At 35.0% G+C, this 23,283-nt stretch overlaps 1 long non-coding RNA gene across 1 annotated transcript; it reads left to right on the top strand.

Annotated features, from left to right (window-relative positions):
• Positions 1 to 528: 528 nt before the first annotated feature.
• On the top strand, positions 529 to 20,578 carry LOC141451404 (uncharacterized). Its single transcript, XR_012456746.1, has 3 exons — positions 529 to 669; positions 3,168 to 3,304; positions 20,397 to 20,578. It is a non-coding gene; the product is annotated as an uncharacterized lncRNA (long non-coding RNA).
• Positions 20,579 to 23,283: the final 2,705 nt, after the last annotated feature.

Below are 23,283 nucleotides of genomic sequence, written 5' to 3' on the forward strand. Positions count from 1 at the left end.
CTTAAATTGGGACATCCCTATCCTAACGCTCAAAATAGATCTATTCATTTTTGCAATTCGTATGAAAAAAAACGCTTTTTTTTGTAAAGTTCAATAGTATTTTTAAGGCAAATTCATTTTTCTAGTAAGAATTAAACACTGTGTGTAGCTAGAATTCAGATTTCGAAAGAAATCCTCGTAGAACAATCAAATGAGAATCTGTTGAATTCGATTATTTTTATATAACAGCTGCTCAGAAATAAGTATGTACTCGTACATATAACTTATCAATTTTAAAATTCTTTTCATGAAAATTAATTTTAAGTAAGAGTTTTGGAAAATTCATTTATCATAATTGAGCCCATTTTATAGGCAATCTAATATTTATATAGTATATATTATATAATACTGTATTATTAGTCTCAGTTACAAACCAATAAAAACTCGAAAACACAAACCTATAACCAGGTAATCGAAATTCAACAAAGAAGGCAGTTGCAATAACTGCTATTAGTCACATGATTATGTTATGACCACAACAAAGTATAGCCTCCTTCTCTCCTACAGTCATACATACGTATCTGTGCCGTAAGTTTGAGAAATATTGGCATAATCCCTGTTTCAAAGGCCTAGGATCCAGCTAGCCAGAATTAAGTAGTAGGTAAAAGAAGAAAACCACTTGGCTAACATGTAAGTGAAATTTTTACATTAAGTTAATAGTCCCTGTTTCTACTTTAAAAAGGAAGTAGGTTCCTTCTATTCTTATAATTTTTCTTATAAAATAAAGAAAGTCAAATTATAGGCTTAAGAGTTCTTATTGGTAGCAACAGGTTTTTTTTTAAAAAATCAGTATTCAAAAAGTGTTCTTATTTTGTAATGTTCTGTTTTTGTGCATGTGCATGTGCAGTGTCAACCACTCAAACTCAAAAACAGAAAATAAAAGGAACCTGTAACCTTATCTTTAGGTTTATGATGCATGATTTTCTTTAAAATGCAATCACTCGTTGCACTGATGTAGGTTATAAACTTGCAGTTGTAATATTTGTCTTAGAAATGTCCGTTACTTTTCATTTGAGATATTTTTCTTGTTCCTAAAAAAGGGCAATTCTATTTTAGGACAGTTTTGGGAATGGGGAATAATTCTTCAGGAAATTGAAATGGCTTTAACTTTTTTTCTTTATTTATTGGTAAATCCATTTAAAATGAATTAAATCAATATTGTTTCTATAAATAACTAAAAATCCAGGATAATAATTTATACCATGTTCCTATGTTAGACCACTAGAACACACTCTCTCATACCCAGTTGATTTATTAACAGTATTAAGTATACACATATGTCTGTCAGACAGTGGTGATATATCCAGGTGTGGATAAGGACACAGAAAACCGGTTACATTTATCGGCCCTTAGGGTTTTACCCCTTCCCTACAATATAGGGATTTTTTATTTTTCTATCTACCTTGGCCGGGTCATTGTCCAAGCTACCCCTTCTCTCGGCGCACCTCGCGCCCCTATATATTTTTTATTTTCTTATTATTATTTTTTTATTTATACACTTATCCAGCAGTGGTAGAGTCCACTACTGGACATTACGCTGTTCAGTGATAGACTGTAGGTTGTGTTACTTGTTTCTAAAGTTCTAGATTTGTTAGTTTTTTGACATAATGTGAAGCTGCATAATCTGATTAGATTTGTTCATTTCTTTATTGGAAGTTCTAAGGTATTATAAGTTATTTATTTATTTATTTAATACATTTTTATTCTCTGTCTATTTTCAATCGTCTACACCAGCGTTTCCCAACCTTTTTTGGCTTGCGTACCACTTGGTAGTGCATCATGCTAAATTGTACCACTTGGTAGTGCATCATGCTAAATTGTACCACTTGGTAGTACATCATGCTAAATTGTACCACTTGGTAGTACATCATGCTAAATTGTACCACTTGGTAGTGCATCATGCTAAATTGTACCACTTGGTAGTACATCATGCTAAATTGTACCACTTGGTAGTGCATCATGCTAAATTGTACCACTTGGTAGTGCATCATGCTAAATTGTACCACTTGGTAGTACATCATGCTAAATTGTACCACTTGGTAGTACATCATGCTAAATTGTACCACTTGGTAGTGCATCATGCTAAATTGTACCACTTGGTAGTACATCATGCTAAATTGTACCACTTGGTAGTACATCATGCTAAATTGTACCACTTGGTAGTACATCATGCTAAATTGTACCACTTGGTAGTGCATCATGCTAAATTGTACCACTTGGTAGTACATCATGCTAAATTGTACCACTTGGTAGTACATCATGCTAAATTGTACCACTTGGTAGTACATCATGCTAAATTGTACCACTTGGTAGTACATCATGCTAAATTGTACCACTTGGTAGTGCATCATGCTAAATTGTACCACTTGGTAGTACATCATGCTAAATTGTACCACTTGGTAGTGCATCATGCTAAATTGTACCACTTGGTAGTGCATCATGCTAAATTGTACTACTTCGTAAAAATGATTGTATTTCGTGAAATTTCTTATTCCGAGTGTGTTATTTTATTATTATCATCTTTATTTGTATAGAGATACCAATGTATCTGTTACAAAGGAGTTCAAGTTCATCTTCACTTTATAAACTTAGTAAAGTGTAAGATCTTAGTTTTAAAACGTTTTTTAAATAATAAAAAACTATAGGTACATATTTTTCTCTTCAAAATTATTAATTAATTTACAAAGTTCTACTTTAGGATTATTATATTTGAGCCCAAATCTTCTAAATTAATTTCTTTTAAGCATTCAACTACCTGTAAGTACCAATTAAATTTAATGTTACTTGGATAGGAGCTTACTCAATACAATCCAGTCTCTTTAAGCAGAGTTTATCATTTAAGTTCTGTCACATGATAATTCTATTAAATTTTCTTTATCTTTTATTGGATAATGATGTAGTTTTTCCTAAATTTTCTTAATAGAAGGGGTTTGAAATCCAATGATCATTCGGGTTTTAGAAAATACTACAAGAAAGACAATTTTAATCCTGTTAAATGTGCTATTATATTTTCTCGAATATCTTGTGACAGACCAATCTTACTACTGTACACTTTAACAACTTTACTGTATAATATTATTAATATTATTAAATTAATTAATTTTCCGTGTGTATATATGTGTGTGTAGGGGATTCTTTTCTATCAAGTATAAGTATATACTTATCTCTCTCTCTACATGTAGATACTTAGAAATAAAAAAGGCAACAAGAGCAATGGAGACTGGAGAAGTTCTTACGTCTGCTGGAGGCGGCTGAAGTTTCTCTGGTATTTATATGATTTAATTTTTGGTTTACTTTTATGTCCGCCATTATTGATAATTTTTCGCGTACCGCCAACCAGCAACTCATATTAAAATGTTTAAGAAATCTCAGTGCCCGGTTATTCTTTACGTACTTGCATCTAACCACTTAGAAGTGCCCTGTTTATGTTCTAATTTATTTTGAAAAATATTGCATTTTTTCTTTAAAAAAAATTGTATAACAATATTTTAAAAGCAAAGAATATAATAAAAATGAGAATTACTTTTATAAAAATAAACTATTTAGAAATGTAAGAAAAGGTGGAAAACTAGGTTTTCTAGATTGTGCTTTTCCAAGCGTGTAACCTAATTCTTTAATGTTCGGCCTTCGAGATGAATTTTTCATTATTTTTTATTGAAACCAATGGAAGGAAGGATTGGTCTAAGAGGTCAATAAATGGGGATATTTTATTTCTTACGAATCTTTGTCAATTTGTCAAACTCCTTATATCAAAATAGGATGGTTTAAAAACATGTTTAAATATTTATATAACAGCTTTTTTTTTTTTACTTAATTGGTAAAGTTCAAATCAATATAATTTTTAGATTAAAAAATGAAGTAAAGTAATTGCCTATTATATTCAGGCGTGCTGCCAAATTAGGCGCCGTGAATGGAGGTGATTAGCAAGCGAACTTTACTATTAAATTCTCATATTAACCATTAAATAAGATACACATTATCTTTTAACCTTCGTCCAGATTAGATTGTGTGTTTTACTTAAAGCTGTGAGAAGATAACTTTATAGATAATAGACTGTTCACTACTTGTGGTGACTGAATCATAGTTTCAATAGGATGAAAAAATTATACCACTTTCAGTCATTATAAACTTTATTATGCAGAGCTTTCGGACCTTTGGACTAGGTCATCTTCAGGGCTAATTTACAATATACTGTTTCACATCATTAGAGAGTTGGTGTGTCTTCTGTCTTGTCTGTTCATGGACTGAATGTCACATTCAAGACAGAAGACAAGACCAACTCTCTAATGATATAAAACAGTATATTGTAAATTAGCCCTGAAGATAACCTAGTCCAAAGGTCCGAAAGCTCTGCATAATAAAGTTTATAATGACTGAAACTGGCATTAATTCTTGCATCCTATTCATAGATAATGATAATTCGATGTAGTTATTTTTTTTAAAAAAAATCGATTGTACCTGGCGTTCGGCTAGTAAAAAAAATATTTTTTTATTAAATCATCCATTTCCAGGATGTGTACAATGTAAGGGTAAGGGAAAAGGTGAGATTGTTAGGATACCAAGCTCTCTTTAAACCACTTTGTCGAGGTTTATTAGTTTGGGTTAGATATTTTAGATATGGAAAGATATTTTTAATCGCAAAGTTTCTAAAACCTCAGTTGATCATAGGCAGAATCATTGGCTCTTTTTTTCTCCTTGTAAAGTAATTGCCCATTTTTTTTTCAACCACTAAGTCCAACTGCTAAATTAGGTGCCCGTAAACGGAGGCGTCTAGCAAACATACTTTACTGTAAATTTCTTTTATTAACCATTAAATAAAATCCAAGGCCTAAGACCGGGGGAATCGAACCCAGTACCACAAATCATATTAGCTTTGCTGGTCTAGCCTCTAACCGCTCGGCCTTTTTTTCTCCTTGAATTTCTATGCAAAAGAAAAAGAAGTTTTTATAGAAAAGATGTTCTCGAAGGTTCTTTAATTAGATGAAGTTGAACTTTAAATTAAGTAATCTTGATGTTATTCAAGAAATTTCACTTTGTATTGTCTGTCAATTCATGTTTTCTCTTTACTTTGTGCAGAAGAATTCAATTAAAATTTCATTTAATAAATTATCAAATGAAGTAGAAAATTAAATTAATTAATTTTCCGGGTGTAAATATGTGTGTGTAGGGGATTCTTTTCTATCAAGTATAACTATATACTTATCTCTCTCTCTACATGTAGATACTTAGAAACAAAAAAGGCAACAAGAGCAATGGAGACTGGAGAAGTTCTTACGTCTGCTGGAGGCGGCTACACAAGAAGTGCGGAACTGAGATCGATAATTTGTAATTAATTTTCTAAAGGCCTTGCTGCTCCAAGCTGTCCCCACCTCCACTTACCATGATGGAGTAGAGCTGTTGCCGCCGCCGCCGTTGAGGGTGGCCCCTTTCGAAGATCTCTCCGTCATACATACAACAACTGCCCCTGCCCGCCTCCAACAGCACAGCACACACACACTCACACAGTACACTCATCTTGAAGAACGGTCAGGCAAAGAGAATGATTTTCTCCTCTTTATCCCCAGTAAACAATTTCCACAGCTGACTTAATTACTTCTTATAATAAGTTATTGATTTTGGATCAAAACGCTAAACAGGTCGCCACCCATTCACAGACTTTCGCTACCAGTTTTTTTGTAATTATTATTTATTATTATAATTATGGACACTTCCATTTTAAAATGACCTAATTTCCTTTATTTTTTTAAAAAAAAGAAAACTTAAAATTTTAAAGAAATTCAAAAAGATATGGTAGCGAAATGTACGATGTGGACAAGTGTTCTATTAATGTGCGACATTACACTGCCTATTCAATTAGAATGTTGCTCCAAAAGCCTTGCCAAATCGTCAACACAATGATCTAGGTCTATTTGACCAAACCAGTTGCCCTGGAAAATAGAAAATCAGCGTTTTCTTTTCTTTCCTTTTTCTCGGAATGAGTTGACCTTTTATTCAGCGAATGCGATGAGTTAATTTTTACATGCGCAAGGTAGTAATATATATTTAACTTAAAATCACATCAAAGTGAAGATTATAAGTCCAGATGTAGGGAAGTAGTTCACTATTGTTGTCCGGGATACCTCATCTTTGTACTGACAATGGTCACGATCTAGGAAATGCAGAAGTAGCTGATATTCCGATTTATTGGACGATAAACTAACATTAGTTCTTCAGGTAAATTGTTCTCTTTTTTTGGCCATCTCATTCTAGGTAAATTTTAGATCTAAGGGACTCACGTAGTTCTATTATTTGACGCAGTTCTTTTGGCTTCGCTTTGCAACAACTCCCTAATACAATTTGACTCTGATTCAGAATACCTGAATAATATTTTCGTTTTAGAATAAATTCTCAAACTGATATAAGATTTTAATGATTCTTTTTTTCTTCAACTTTTTGACTTTTGACTTGCAAGTGACTCGAAAATAATTAATATTTTAAAGGTTCTTCTGTATTATCGTGTTAGAAAATTTGTTTATTGTAAAGTTCTTTGGGTGCGACTTTCTCAAAGTTTACGCCACTTCAGTCCATTGTTGCAGCTCTACCATCAATATCAATTTAATATTGAAGGCCTTTTAAATATAAAGCTCTAAATTCTTTTTTTTGTCGAGGAAAAACTATTAATTAAAAAATATTTCTTTTTGTCACACATTTTTTGCAATTTAGAAACAAAATTAACAAAGCTTCCCTCTCAGACTAGTCTCTCAATCTCCTCGGGTTGTCAGTCTACAAAATTAGCATGCATTCCTACAGGTTCCTATGAGAAACCGGTTGGCCATGCTTATGAATAAGTAAGCTCAATTGTTGTCTGTCCTACAAAGAAAAAAAAAAAAGTAAGTCTGATGATAAAAAGTGGGATGAAAAAAAAAAACATTTGATGAAATGAGTGAAGATTTATTACCTTATATGGGATCCCAGATTTTTTGATCTTCCAGTTTCTTGTACAGTAACTGAACTTATAAGTTTTCAGCCCAATATCAGTTTTGTTTCTGAAAGGTTTTATAAAAATTAATCTATTCTTGTAGAACGTTAACATTAGGAGTACTGTCACGTACTCTAAATCAGATTTTGAATTATGGCCATCAAGTTACTGCAAGTTATTTTTAGGCTGAAGAATTCCAAGAAAATATTTGAGGGTCGTTTGAAAAGTCCGTGCAAAAATAAAAACTACTTAATTTTTTGGGGTAAACCTTTTTTATTTTTCAACATAGTCTCCTTTTAGGCTTATACACTTCGTCCAACGCTGCTCTAGTTTGTTGATCCCTTCCGAATAATAGGATTTGTCCAAGTATGAAAAATAGCCATTCGTTTCTGCAATCACCTCCTCGTTTGAATAAAATCTTTTTCCCGCCAGCCATTTCTTCATATTGGGGAACAAATAGTAGTCCGAGGGAGCCAAGTCTGGAGAATAGGGGGGATGTGAAACGAGTTGGAACCCTATTTCCATTAATTTTGCGACCACAACTGCTGAGGTGTGAGCTGGTGCGTTGTCGTGATGGAAAAGGACTTTTTTGAGGGGCCAATCGTGGGCGTTTTTCTTGCAGCTCGGTTTTCAAACGGTCCAATAACGATGAATAATATGCACCTGTAATAGTTTTACCCTTTTCCAGATAGTCGATGAGGATTATTCCCTGCGAATCCCAAAAGACAGTAGCCATAATCTTTCCGGCCGAAGGAACGGTCTTCGCCTTTTTTGGCGCAGATTCCCCCTTGGTAACCCATTGTTTAGATTGTTCTTTGGTCTCAGGAGTGTAGTGATGTATCCATGTTTCATCCACAGTGACGAAACGACGCTTAAAGTCCTGCGGATTCTTCTGGAACAGCTGCAAACCGTCCTTGCTACACTTCACACGATTTCGTTTTTGGTCAAGCGTGAACAATCGCGGCACCCATCTTGCGGATAGCTTTGTCATGTCCAAATGTTGATGCAAAATATTATGTACCCGTTCATTCGAGATGCCCACAGCACTAGCAATCTCACGCACCTTCACTCTTTTGTCATCCATCACCATATCATGGATTTTATCAATGATTTCTGGAGTAGTAACCTCAACAGGGCGTCCAGAGCGTTCAGCGTCACTTGTGCCCATATGGCCACTCTGAAAATTTTGAAACCACTTATAAACAGTTCTAATCGAAGGTGCAGAGTCAACATAATGTTTATCAAGCTTCTCTTTAGTCTCCTGAGGCGTTTTGCCTTTCATAAAGTAGTGTTTAATCAACACACGAAATTCTTTTTCGTCCATTTTTTGAAAATCACTCGACTTCCTCGATTCAAACGAATGCCAAACACAAAGAAATAGACCGATCTGGCTGAAACTTGGTGTGTGTTCTTCCAAGAGATGCTACTAACTAAACATAACCTCGATACACGCCGGTGGTGCTATTTCAAACGACCCTCGTAGACCCTTTAAGTAAAGTAAAGTAATCGCCTATTTATTCAGGCGGGGCTTAACGTCCAACTACCATTTACTAGGTGTCGTGGACGGAGGCGAATAGCAAACATACTTTACTATTTCTCATTTAACCATTATATAAAATCCAAGGCCTAAAGACCGGGAATCAAACCCAGTACCACAATGCATATTAGCTTTGCAGGTCTCGCCTCTAACCGCTCGGCTACCGTGGCGCCTATTAGATCCTTTAAGTCAAAATCGTGTGATTGCTTACAACTTTGGTTACAACTTTCATCAGCTGCCGCAGCAAAGTATAAATTTAGTGAATTTCACTTACAGCCAATAAAATTTAAAACCATTTTTGTTGTGATAAATATATTTTAAAATAAAATTAATGGAGCTTGATCAAACAAGGACATATCTATCAGTCTTTGTTATCAGATATAACATATATCTTGCACACAATAGCAGAATATACCCCGCGGATATCTACCTAACGAGACATCATTCAAAAAGATGCTTTGTTATCTTACAGTACTTTGTATAGTGTTTCGAAACTGTTACCTCAAATTTATTGACCTTAGCCCTACCATGTTTTATGTCTTAATTGAATTCGCCGAAGGTTATTAGCACATTTTCCTTACTCTTAGTAGGAGGAAATATTGTAATCGTCTAAATTGAGTTGTCACGCGAGTACTTCTTCTTCTTTTTTTTGATACCCTAAATGTTTAATGTTTTTTTGAGGTGTAAAAATAAAATGTTTTTGGGGCAAAAATGTAGTACGTTGTGCATGTTTTTCAATAGCTAAAATACTGCTAAAAAAAATCACCCAAGAATTGAAAATCAAGAAAATGAGAATCGCCCAAATATATTTTAACAGGAATTAGACTGCATTTTTTTTTTTTTTTCCCAATACCCCCTTCTCGCCCATATTAGGGAAAACTTGCTTGATAGATTTTCTCCTTCATTCAGCTAGAGAAGTGCATCATTTCAAAATTGATGTGTCATTATTATCATAAACGTGCGATGCAAATCTCCCTGAGATTGCTTTCCCAATTGAAGCTAGCCTTAATTGGCTTAATTGTAAGATCAATTGGGCCATTGTTAGGTTATCAGTTAGTCATCAATCACTGACAGATTGTCACCCGAAGATTCATGATGGGACAAACTTCAATTCTGGTTTTTGTTTCTCTTTTCTTTTTCTTTGATTCTTAAAGAATCTTCAAGCTGTAGCCTTCTGGTCATCTTTATTGTAATTAAATTAGTAGTTAGGTTATATTGTAGTAGTTAGGTTATATTCCCTAGAAAAACAATTTTTTATTAATTATATAATTTATTAGGTGAATTTTAACAGCCAGAAGTATCTTCTAAGTCAGCGGTTCCCAATCTTTTTTCATTAGTGTACCCCTTTACCTGATTGTTTCCTTAGTGTGCACCCCTAACATATATTTATATATTTATATATATAATATATAAATAAAAAAATTAAATAATCGTATTCTTGATTTTACGTATTACAACTTTAAATTAACAGCAAAACAATTTGTCAATTTATATGTTATTCAGTTTTATTATAATAATTTTGTAATTAAGTTGTAGGAATCATTTATTATAACACAATTTTTTTCTCATTAATATCTGTATAATTTTTATATCTTCCGCCATAATAACTTTTTTTTTGCGTACCCCAGGTTGGGAACCGCTGTTCTAAGTAAAAACTCACAATCAATATCAAATACAAGGTGAACCATTAATAGTATTTTCTAACTTTATTAGTACGCACCACGGTAGCCGAGTGGTTCGAGAGACGCGGCTAAATTGTACTAAGATGTTTGGGATCGATTCCCCCCCGGTCTCTAGGCTTTGGATTTTATTTATTATTTAATATTCAAACTTTGTAGTAAAGTATGATTGCTAATCGCCTTCCGATACCTTATCGGGTAGTTGGGGGGGGAAAAAAAGCCTAAAGCCTGCCTGAAAAAGATGGGCATTACTTTACTAACATTATCAGTAGCTAATCACTGATTGGTAGAATAAGCGCCTCGCTCTACTCAGTATTAATAATCATAGAATTTTTTGAATTAAAAAAAAAAACCTGCAGATCTTTAAGAGATGAATAAAAATGAAAGTAGAATAGAGAAGAGAAGAAGTTAGTTAGCTATAATAATGAATGAGAGGAGATCTGGTCGCCATTTTGGCCACCCCCGTTTACAGGGGGCGCTCAGAGGGGGGTGAGACTCGCCGCTATGGCCGACTACTTTCTACTTTTCTTAACCCCGCGCCCCCCCCACACCCGTCGGCTACCCCTCCGTAATCGATAAAACTACCCTACTTCCACTCCTCTGCTGCTCCATGATTCTTCTATTTCCTCCGACTAAACTCATTCTAAGTTTTTTGAAAATTAATTTCTTTTTTTCAACCTGAATTCCTCTAAATATAGACTACAGACTTCTAACCATAGCTCCAACTTGGATAACCCCAAATCAAACACCAGACATCCCAGATCTAGAATGTATAATATAGAGATTTTAAATATTGAAATTCTGAAGTTCACAGTTTTTCTAAACTTTTATCTCTAAATATTTTCTTTTTACCACTTTTTTAAATAAATATAAAAAAAAAAAAATATTTAAACGCTAAAACAAATTTAAGAACTACACAAAACAATTTATAATAAAATGCACACTGCATTGCATAATATAATGTTTGTTTATGCATAATTAGTAATGAAAATATAATTGTTAGAAATTGTGACTTAAAATAACATGCAACTAACAAAACAAGTTGACTTGGGGGAGATGTGTGCTTATTTTGCTATTTTAGTTACCCTAGGGGTTAAACCAAACTTTTAATAAAATTTAGACTTTAGCTTTTGTGCCCCATCTGGGCGTATATGGAATAGAGCTGTGGGGTTCAACCAAACGCTCCAATCTCCAAAGGATTCAATCTCTACAATCTAAAATACTTCGAACTATTGTAAACGCTCCTTTTTATGTCTCCAACTTGACTATACACACTGACCTTAACATTCCTTTTGTCACACAAGTTGCTAAAACAAGATACAGAAAACTCCACTTCAGCCTGCAATCTCATATAAATCCTCTAGCTAAAAATCTTTCTTCTAGAACTCTTCCTGGCAACCCGACAAGACGCCTTAAGAGACAGTGGCCTCGTGATCTCCTCTCAAGTGAAGAGAGCGACTAATAGCCTGTTTTGGAGTGTTACCACTGGGTAACTTCTCCACTCGTATTCTTCTGTTATTTGTTGTTACCCTGTTATCACTGTTACTTATAGCGCTAACGCGCTGATTGTAGCAAAAATAAACGCAAAAATAAAAAAAAAAAGCTTTTGTGCAAATTTGGGTTGAAAAATAAAATTGAAGGCGCTGATCTCCACTTCTTGAAAGTTGTCTTCGGTGGTTGTTTACAAAGGGGCTTTTTGATTCTTCTATCTATTGTACTCCCTTTTTTTTTGGAGCCAGGCAAAACCCTAGCAGCCCTGTCCACTCCCAGTTGACGTATCAATCCCAGAATCTGAGGTGGGAAGATATGTCCTTCTCCAGCACTTGGTACATCCAGTTGTCCTGGAATCTTCCTACGGTGATGGCATGATTTAGGAGATGTATTGGAGTTTCCCCTCCAGGTATCTGCAATTACCTTCCCGTTCTAGACAGAGACACTTCCTTTAGGCATCCTCTAAGGCTTCAATGCTCCGCCAGTAAACCAGTCACCATTCAGTTTGCACCGAATTTATTTTTATTCAGGCCGCGGAACGCCTCAAGTTTATAATTCCCTTAATAGATCTTCGCCTGTCTTAGACCTCAAAGAATGGTCCAGAGAATCTGTCTCTGCAGGTCGTCTCTTCCTCCTTCTATTCTACAAAAAGAATTCAGGCTCCGAATTCAGCGCCTTGCCAGGGCGTGGACCGTCTCATTTCTCTCCAGGCCCACTATAGCTTCTTAGATAGATATATTTTCCAAATATTCAGCAACTTCTACAGTGTTAATTTCTCCTCTTCTACCATGGATATTTGCTTTTAATGCACAATAACAATAACTATACTATAAATGAATAAGTTTAGGGCGAGCCAAATAAACTATTGAAGGCTACATACCAATAACAAAGGATCCAACCATTTTTTTTGGTCTTTAAAAAAACTTTCCAAATGCAAATCCTAATTAAGAGGATATTGTAGTGAAATAGAGAATAGAGTTAGTAGCCAACTATATTTTTGATTAGTGCCATAGTTGGAATTATAAGGAAAAAAAGGCAAACCAGTTCGGCATGAACTCCAAAAACCGGTTTCCTTCTCAATAGAATAGAAATGTTATTAGCGAGTGTTGTGTAAATTTTTTTTTTTCTCGTTTCTATTCTCCCCCTAAAGCTCTCTATTCAATAATCTAGGAATAGAAGAGTTCTTTCCAGTGTACAATAAAGTTGTAATAGGTAGCCGCAGGCGGCGCTCGTGTAGTTCAATAGAGTAAAGTTGAATCGTTTTTGAATGGGTAGAGTTGTTAAAATATTCAGACAGGTGTAAGCTGGCTATACTAACACTTTAGCCACCACACCTAGGAGGCGCCTGCCTACAATGATGTAGAGGTAGCAAGAGTGAGAGAAAAAAATGAAGTATAAAAAATGCCTTAACTTGGTAAAAAAAATTGAATGTATTCACTAAGGGCGTTGTTGACCATAATTGAATGGAGGTTTTTACACTGTGCGGTGGTCGGTTGTTTTCATTTTAGTTCATTCACTTTTTTATTATTATTATTGTAATTTTTTGTTCAGGTGGGGAACATTACATGCAATATTTGGGCTGCAAGCTAGTCTTGAATAAATGATGTGGTTTTAATTGAATGAGAAACATTCTGAGCCTGATTGTAACACTGAAATAAGTAATTTTCCCTCATTTTTGTTTAAATTTCGAAACTTCGTTTACAATTTTTTTTTAACCACACACTGGTACCAAAGATACCATGTGGTGGTTATTCCAGCAAAATATAAAGGTAGAGTCAAATTGTGTTTATATTATATTTGATTTATTTAATTATTTTTTTTTATTTAAAATGAAAATCTGTTGATTAACTAATCAAGCGGGGGGACAGCATCCCAATTTTAGTGAATTCGAAGCGATTTGTTGATGGGAGCACTTATTTGGGGGGTTACCTAACAAAGTTTGTCCGCAACTTCTTGTACAACCTCCGACAACACAAGAACTTCAGTAGGGCATCCATTCTAGTTGCATTGGATTTACTCTCGCCTATAATTCAAGTCGAGCCCTGACTACTGGGGCAAGGATTCTTTCAGATCATCCCTATTTTACATCTTCGTACGCCAATCTTGCAACCTAGATTTTTAGGCATGTCTTAGATGCTATTACCAATGATCTGTACTGTATAATTCTCTTAGGCAATTTGTATTCCTACATTTCCACCTCTGCACTCGACCCATCTTAGCCTACCCACCTTTTTTTATCATCTTAAATCTGGGGTGGTTCTTTGTATTAACTTTACTTAGATTCTCTAGGTATTTCCCACCCTAAAAGACCCGAGATTCCCCTTTATATATTTCTGTCAAACACTAAACCTTAGTTCATCTCGATTATACGTGGAGTCGTGGTAAAACTTCGTCGAACGAAGGTGTATCTTTACTGAATAGCTACTTTTCATTTTTCTTTTTCCGGGTTTCCCAAAAAACTATACCACAGTTGATAAAGAAAACAAAACCCCAAAGAATGTTAACCATGAACCAGTAAGAAAATCACAAAGAATTCTAGTAAAATGTCCATCCTCAGTAGTACCACTCTGTAGCCTCAAAAGGTTCTTGCTGAGATGTCGTTGGAGTGGTGAAGAAGACGAGATAATTAAGACTGGAATAAAGTATCCCTCCACCGTCTTACAATTCGTCAAGCAGCATGACTTATCAACGTAAACCTTATCTACCAAGAGGTACCATCAAAAGTAATCTTAACGCTTTAATCTATCTACCCAGCGTAAACACCACTACGAACTATTGAAAAGATGTCTTAATACTAGTGTCACGATGTTCACTGCTTGGTTACATGGATCTAGAAAGGATATCTAAAGGGTGAAACAGTCTAAGCTGCAATCTGTGAAACTATATGTAATTGTGCATGTATCAGTCTCTCTATCCGCAAGGATATACCCATCCGTAATTCGTCAAAAACTCTTTACAGTATCATGTTACATTTTTCAGTAAGATTGATTTCTTTTAAAATTTAATTTTTCTTTTTTTTCGCTTCCTGAACTTTTTTTCAAATCGTCCCAACTTTGCGGAACAAATGCCCTCTTTCTTCAATGGTACTACAACCCTTAAAGTAAGTCCTAATTGTCTTTTATAGGTCTACCCCATTGGTTCTTATTTTTAGCAATTATAATCCATCTGCGGAGCCAAAGAAGCTGGTTACGCCTAAAACAAACTGTTTACTTCCTTCTCTCCTTCTCCTACTAATTAAGAATTTCATGCAACGGAGAGTCGTCTTCGAAACTCCTACTAGCAACGTAACCAGAACCAAAATCACCTGCCATCATTTTCAAAACGAAGGCAGTTAGAGGCAGTAACTGCCTGGCAAAAATCATGTCTTTCAACGTTTCAAAGCATGGAAAGCGGTTGATTTGCCTTAATTATGGGCACGCTATCTCAGGACGGGACAGATAAAGGTTGGACATCTCCAAAGTTTAATTCCCAAAGTTATTTTAGGTGGCTCTTCTTGTGACTTTTAATAAACATCAATTTATTTTATATTTTATTAAATTCTACACTTTAAGTGATACAAAAATATCTAACTTTAATCAGATTGATTTCCAGAACTTTGATGCTGCTATTAGAAAGAATAAGTGATGTGGTGTTTAATTCCAGACCCACCAATGTATTGGTCCGTGTGCAGATAAAAGAAAACCTTATATTTACTCGATATGGGATAGTCGGGTACCAATAGGTGCCAGGCGCTCGTTTGTTACATTCTAGTTAGTCTTTCCAATTGCCATTAAGAAGTGTCTCTACGCTCGTATCTAAAACTTTTACCACATACAATAATAAATGATGCTTTAATACAATCTACTGGCGTGTATCCAAACAGTAAATAGTATATAATCTTTATATCTTGTATAAGTGCATTCATTTATTGTTATGTATTCATATTTATGGTCGATAGGGGGATGACAGTGTGTATATAGGACTTGCATGTAAGATGTTTAATGTATTCCCTAGCTAACGGCCAAGAAAATATATCAAGATTTTAATTGAGAAAATTTACCTTTTGTTGTTAAGGTAATAACTTACAGGAGCAAAAATTTCTTTGCTAGAAAAATCCTAGCGCTCTAGTTAAATTCTGGGATGAGAAGTGGGAGCCGGCAAGTGGGGAACTGGGAGCCAACTTAGCCCTTCCCAAAATTGCTTTTTGAATGTTAGTAGGATATATTCTCCACCCACGTCATTCATGCGAAGTTCCTCATAATCGCTCCCTTAAATCAAAAATAGAATCAAGCTAACATATACAGAACATTTCTCGAAATAGACGGGATCCGGCAGAAGATAGATTTTATCTCCTTGGTGTTCCACGCAGCTCCTCCGCAAAGCTACCGGCTCCCCCTCCAAATATTACAAAACTGGCTCTAAATTGAAAGGTTAGGTGTGATCAAAAAAGGGGACCTAACTAACCCTAGGGACAGGCCAGGCTCTAAGAAAATACCAGGGATCGAGAAAGACCGCAGTTTTGTGGTAAACCGCTCCCAAAATAGTTTTAGTTGATCTTGTAACGTAATTTCCAGTGAACTACTGGGTATTTGGATGAGCAAAAATGAGATCATGCGGTTGACAACTAATATCGGAAATTGGACAATACAATTGACCGTTTACCAGTGGTAAAATAAAAATGGAGTAGCATTGAAGAGAGCCTTGTAAAAGCAGTCGGTAAAATATTGTAAAAAAGAATATTGATCTTTTTTTTTGTAAAACTTCTCTCTTTTTTGGGGGCTCTCCTCTCTTTCTCTGAGCGGCCCAAGTCCGACCAGAGTGAGTGAGATAAGGGATGGGTTAGTTTAAGGGAGAGGGTTAGATTTGAAGAGGGCAAACAAAAGGTGGTGCAACTTTCTAGCCGGAGTGTACCATCAAGGAGGTGTGCTTTCGTGATGGGCTAGCCCACAATCTTGCAGCCACTCTGTTTCTTCCACTTCTTCTTGCATTATATTTCTACCTCTCTCTCTCTCTCTCTGTCTCTTACTTCAATTAGACATTATTTGCCGTAAAGCAGGGGCCTGCAAGAAGTGTAGACAATGACAGAAAGTCTTCACTAGAGAATATTTCTTTGTATCCAAACATGTTCCTGGTCTCTCTCTCTCTTGTGCAGCCAGGATCTTCTCTCTTCCTGTTACTACTAGCATTCTTCTTGCCCGTGAATACCCTGCTGCTATCTTTTTACCGCTCTCATTTCCATCTTCTCTTAGTTTCCCTGGTACACCCACCCGCCACCCCCGCTGCTTGAGTACACTTACGCCCAATTTCCTCCTTTATACACAGACTTACAGGAACACACCAAGTGGTCCTCTGCCGTTCCGCATACTCACTCTCATACAGACGCCCTTCCGCACTTTTCACAATCCCTCGCCTACCCCCTTCTATACCGTCAGTTCCTATAGGGCTCTTCTTTCTACCACACTTTACTTATGAAGGGGTTGTGAAAAGTACAACCCTTTTCAAAAATTAGCTACCTTTTCATTCTATACTCACACACAAATACTTAGCACGTAGGTATATATCTTTTGTTATTGCCCTTTTATAAAACTTCTCTCATATACTTAGGAGGAGGACATACACTCTTCTTGTTATGAAAATTTAATTTTCTACCAAAGCAAGTCTGTTTGTTTGTCCCTAGTTCGTTCCTTATTTAATTCTTCTTCTTCTCGTTTTTTGTAGATGAAAATAAAATTAGGAAAACAAAAAATTGTTCTTTTATCTTCAAAGAAATATGAAAATCCAATTTCTCGGTTGGTTGATTTGATTACATTATTGAAATTTCAATTAGCATGTCACCCTTACTGTGGAAATTTCAATTTTTAAAATATTCAATATTTGCTACGGTAGCCGAGCGATTACAGGCGAGGCCCCCAAAGCTGAGGTCTATTTCATGGTGCTGGGATCGATTCCCGGTCTAGAAAAAAAAAAACAAAAATCAGTCAAGTTGCCTTTTCCTATACTAATTTTAAATGAACCTACTGTCTGAGATCGGTCATCTGATCGATTTCATAATGAAATATCAAGTTTGATCGATGCTAAGTCACTTCAGCGCACGGCTTCCAAAAAATAAAGTTGCTCAGCTGAAATTTATTCATAAAAATGAAGTTAACTTTCAGAATTTGTGCCTGAAAATCTTATTCCCTGAAATAATATTCTTTAATCAATCCAAAATAGAGTTATATTTATTCTTCAATGTTAATTTTCAGCCCTTTCTAGAAGAGAGCGGTTCCTTAGGGCGTGTAGGGAACTTGACCAGGATTCTTAAATGTATTTTCGCTGATCTAATTGTCCAGAGTAATTCCTTCTGAAATGCTCTTAGCCGGTCGATAACCTCTCCATTTCTGTCAACCTCCATTTCTTCATAATCCTACCACGCCGGGACAGAATAGAATGAACGTTATATCTCGCTCCCAATAACCAGCAAATGAAGAAAACCTTAAAAAGTACAAAATATCTAATAAAATATTGATTGATTTTATTTTGAATGAATTCTAAAGAATACAAAAGATAAGATAACATTTAGTAATTTTGAATGCAATAACAGTAATAAAACTGTTACGAATTGGAAATAGAATAGGATTGCAAAGCGGGTATTGGGTCGGATGCTGTGAAGTCAATTTGTGGCCAATAACCGGTCTTCCATCAACGCTACATAATTCGTGTATAGATGCAAGTCTATATGCAGCCGCCAGTGTTGCAGCTATAGAATAGTGTGAAGCGCAGCTACTCTTTCCACCCTGTCCGGTGCTGATCGTCCAAATAGTGGGGAAATATAGTGCCGGCCGGAAGTGTGTACCAGAAAGGCCTTCAACACCATTCGAGGCTTTGAATTCACCGTGCTCGTCATCACTGTGTTGTTGTTGTTGTTGATGAATGAGATGTGAGGGAGAGATGTTGTTGTTGTAGATGATGATGATGGAAGTAAAATACTCTTACTACTACGTGCACACACATACGAACACCAATAACGTAACAACATAACATTACGTTAATTGATTGAAATTACCAAAACTGACTTCTAAGTGATTGCATGAAAATTGTTACAGAAATTATGCTGCGTTAAGGTGTATTGTTGATTGCGAGACTGATTGATTATTGATTATAATTTAGATTAGTGATTATTTTGCAGGTGTTCTGCAAATCCCAGAATGATTAGACTACCCAAATATCTTCATATATCCAATAAAACCCTTTTAAAATATGTGCAGTTTACTATCAAGAGGGCCTTGAATTATATTAAATTGCTCTTATTGAAGGCCTAAAAAGTCAATTTCTGGACCTTCTGGAATGAGTAGACAAAGGTAGGTTCTTCTGAACCCTTATTGTCCAGAGTCCATCATTGGGAAGACATCAGGATGGGCAAAAACTAAATCCTTGTCCCCCAGTTGAAGAGATTTACACAGAATATCAACTCCCATTGAGTTTATAAAATGGATTAAAAATGGTTTAAGGCTGATTAACATTTAGCACCAGTGGCTTGCCAATTCTTTGACTTGAAGAAAATTTGGCAGACATAGTGCTTACTGTGTGAGATTAAGGAGCCGATAGAGTCTGTGGCGGTTCAGGAAAAAAAAGTTGCTATCCTTTTTCTTTGGCGGTTGAAGAAATAGAGTTAGGGTTTCTTACAAGGTAGGGTATGGCCTATTAGTACCCTTGGATGGTCATGACTTAGGTCACCCTGCCTCGAATAATATTGCTCTCTAATATTTCTACGTATATACATGGCCAATCTGACTTTTAGGTTCTTCTTTTAATTCTTTTATTATATATCAACGCAAGTGAACAAATTAAGACAAAACAGATAAAAACCAACTTCAACAATTAACAGAAGAAAAACTTTTGTGCGATTGGAAAAACTAGCAAGGAAAGATGAAAAAAATGCAAAATTATATTAGTAAATTTATTTAGGTTGGATATTGCAATCGTATTAAATGTGGAAAATGCAAAAATTGGCAGAAAAACCGAACGTTTTATTAATACAAAAAAATTTTTGTTGCCTTAAAACTAGATAACTCGTTTTTCTTCTTGCTGCGACCCTTGCCAGGCAGCGAATAAAACAACCCATTATAAAATATCTTGATAACAGCGTACACCCTGGAGAGAGATAGATAGAGTGAGAGAGAGAGAGACTGTTAAGGGAGTTTTACTAAGAAAATAAACCGGGACACGAGAGGAAGGGTTCTAAAACTGTATATATTCCCCAGATAAATGGGTTTTCTTCTTTAGGAGTGTGTATATAGCAGCCGTTGCGGGTACTTCAGGCCCTTACACTTTAATTTACTTTCCCCTACTTCTTCCAAGACTTCTTATCAAGATGGAAAAATTAAACTCCAACCCAGACATTTTCTTTCCTAGGCCCAAAATACCCCAGCCAGAAGAAGGAAAGATTCTTGTAGGTCTTTTAGATAAAGCTTACCCACGGAGATCTTAGGAAGAAATGGGCAATATATGCCCTTTTTTAGTTTTCATGCCCTTTATCGCTGGTTTTAATGTTCTTACTAAATGGATTATAAGATAAGTTTGATTTAATGGGTTTAACTTTAGATTGCTGTTTTAATATTCCCTCTCCACTGACGGGAGAAAACCCAGGAAAAGTTATCTCTTGAAAAACAAAATAAAATTGAAAGTATTTGAGAATTTGTACCATCAAGACTTTAGAACCAAATGTTTTCAGATTGTGTACCGTTTCCTTGCCATCGAAGAATTTATCCTTAAATTGTTAAAAAGGATTTTGTAAATTCGGACCGTTCATCATACTCCTTTATGTCCAAAGAAACGTTTTTCTGGGTTGCTGCCTTCAGAAGATCTAAAATGACCAGTGAGCAAGGTAATTTAATGATTTAACGTAAAATTTAATGAGCAAATAAATGTTTAATAATATGTGGGATTATTTATTTATCTTTAAATTTTTTACATTTACATAATATATAAAGGGTTGAATTCTACTTAAATTGAATTTAAAATAATATAATTTGAGTATTTTTTCAAATTTCTACAAGACTACTCTTTAGATAACTTTTGGCGAATCTGTGGTCAATGGATCCGTCGAAAAAAGTCCGTGGTCATAAAAAAGGAATAAGAAGAATTTCTGGTTTAAATGGAATTGATTTCGTTAAGCCTTGTCCCAGACATGATCGAATTCAATCTGAAAAGCAGTCGAGGAAAACAGAAAATTTGTGTTATTTCAGGCTATCCTTCAAGATTTTGGAAATCCACAGTTTCCCCACAAATTTTGTTGAGAAAAACTAAGACTAAGTAAGCTCTTCTGGCTATTTAAACTCCAGCTTCACAGGATGAAAATTCCTTGGAAGACATGAACTTGCAAGTTGTCAGAAAATTTTCCCTTGTTAAACTTCTTTTTTTTGGCGCATATTAAAGACCAGATAGTTGTAGAAAGTTCAAAAAGACTGAGCCATTTCATTGTAAAAAAGATGCGCTAAAAAAAACCTTATAGTTTTGTAGAGAATCGTTCATAATTTTTAGTGACTGATTCATTAATCTCAAAGGGAGAAAGATTGTTCCCAATTTTAGTCCTTATTTTTGCTTTATTGCCGAGCTTTAGTTACTCTAAGGGAACTTAAACAGTCTGAGGACATGTCAACCTTTAAGGGTAACAATGTAAAATTAATGCACAATGGTTCATAAGTTTAAGCCCTGAAGATGACCTAGTCTCTAGGCCATAAGTTTGGCACAAAATTAAAAAATAATTAACAAAATTATGACTGAAATTAGCAATACTCTTTCTAGCATCTGTCATTTTGTTCAAGGTGGTTCTTCACGTACCAAAGTTCGCATTTCTGATATTTCAGTTCTAAAGTAAGTGCCAAGCATTAATATCTCCTTAAAAAAAGTCACGTTCGAGTAATGTAAGACATAATTTCTTCATACTTTTCTCTTGTTCCACTTCTTCCATATTATTTTTGTTCTAAGAGTGAATCACAAAAGCTGGGCAGTTAACTAAAACCAAAACTAAAGAGATAGAAAGTAGTTAGGTAGTGGAATGTTAGAAGTGCGGATGAACAGTGGCTAGAGTTCGTATTGAAGAAGCAAAAAAATACAGAAGGGAGTTCTGTTAAGTTGTAGGTATCCGTGGAGCGGCCATTTTCACTGCCAGAGGTTTGGAGGGAGGGGTGTACTTTGCTGGAGATCTGCCGCTTTTTCACCCCTACAAGAAGTGGGGGCAAGTATTTCAATTAAACATCATCCTCTGCTTCCTGCTCCGGAGCCCCGTCTGTCGCTCCCCCTCTTCATGCTTGCCAGTATGTTTACTTTCTGCTAGAAAAAGGGGTTGGCTCTTATTTCTACTACTTTTTTTTTTATTATTATTCTGTACTCTCTGTTTCTGGAGGCGGCACAGGAAAGGGAGATTACGTAGGGGCTGTCATACTTGCCCCTTCTGTCTCCACGTTGCCAACTGCAGGATGTAGAAAAAGGAAGTTGTACTTGTTTTCCGCTCTAGACAAGAAAGTTCACCCATTAAAATGATACTTATCGATCTTTTTTTTTCTTTTTCATTAATATTTATTTTTTTAAGTCTATTTATTTAAATATTTAATTTTTTTACTTTATCGGGACTTTTTTAAGTTTTACAGAACAACTCAAAACTTGTAACTGATAAAAAAATTAGTATTATTGTACATGAAGTCGCGAAAATAAGTATATACGGTATTTATTTATTTGATTTATAGGACTCACGTCCTGTCTCAAATACAGTTGGGTACAGCATAAATTAATACAAATATACACAAACATAAGCCCAAAAAAAACTGAAAGAAACACTTTGAATTATGTCACTGAAATAAGCTCAAAGACAATAAGCTCCTAAAATAAGTAAAAAGATAAGTAAAGCCGAAATACTTAAAGAAGTAATAAAATACAACATATATTAATTTTAACTTATTAATTCTCTTAAAGTGAAACATTCACACAGATAACAAAATACAGTTTTCATTACAGCTCTACTGCACTGAGTTAACACAAAAGGTAAACTGAAAGAAGCTCCGTCCTTATACTTTTCTCGGATGCTAAAATAAGCAGGACAAACCATGAATATATTGGTACAAATCCTCCTTTAGAACATTACCGCATAAAAAGGCAGTTACTGTTTAAATCTATTCTGTAAGTGCTATTTTTTAATTTTAATGAAAATGTGTAATTATTAATAGTCCTAAGTTGAGCAAATAAACGTGTGTATGATACGGGTAATTGAGTAAGGAGATATTGTTGCGGGATTGAGCTATTGTAGCCGCGAAAATATGTAAGGATGGCTGTTAATGCTACAGATTATCAATTTTTTTTGAACAAAAATAAAGTTTAAAATGTCGCTAGATAATATTAATGTTACAAATGGAGTCTTATAGTAACTAACAATGATTGATATTTAGTTTTTTTAATTCTGAAGAAGCAAAGAGTGATTCTATGAGCAAATATTCTTTGTGGCCGCAATAAAAAAAGATGGTAAAATTAACAACAATAACGCCTCATGTAAGTATGTCAGTATTATTAGTTTAAAAGAGAAGATTTAGAGTGACCACAAATGTTAATTTTAAAGTAAAATAAAT

This window comes from Rhodnius prolixus, unplaced genomic scaffold, assembly GCF_049639745.1.
Source record: "Rhodnius prolixus isolate KJV_2025 unplaced genomic scaffold, Rpr scaffold_8, whole genome shotgun sequence".
Taxonomy (NCBI): domain Eukaryota; kingdom Metazoa; phylum Arthropoda; class Insecta; order Hemiptera; family Reduviidae; genus Rhodnius; species Rhodnius prolixus.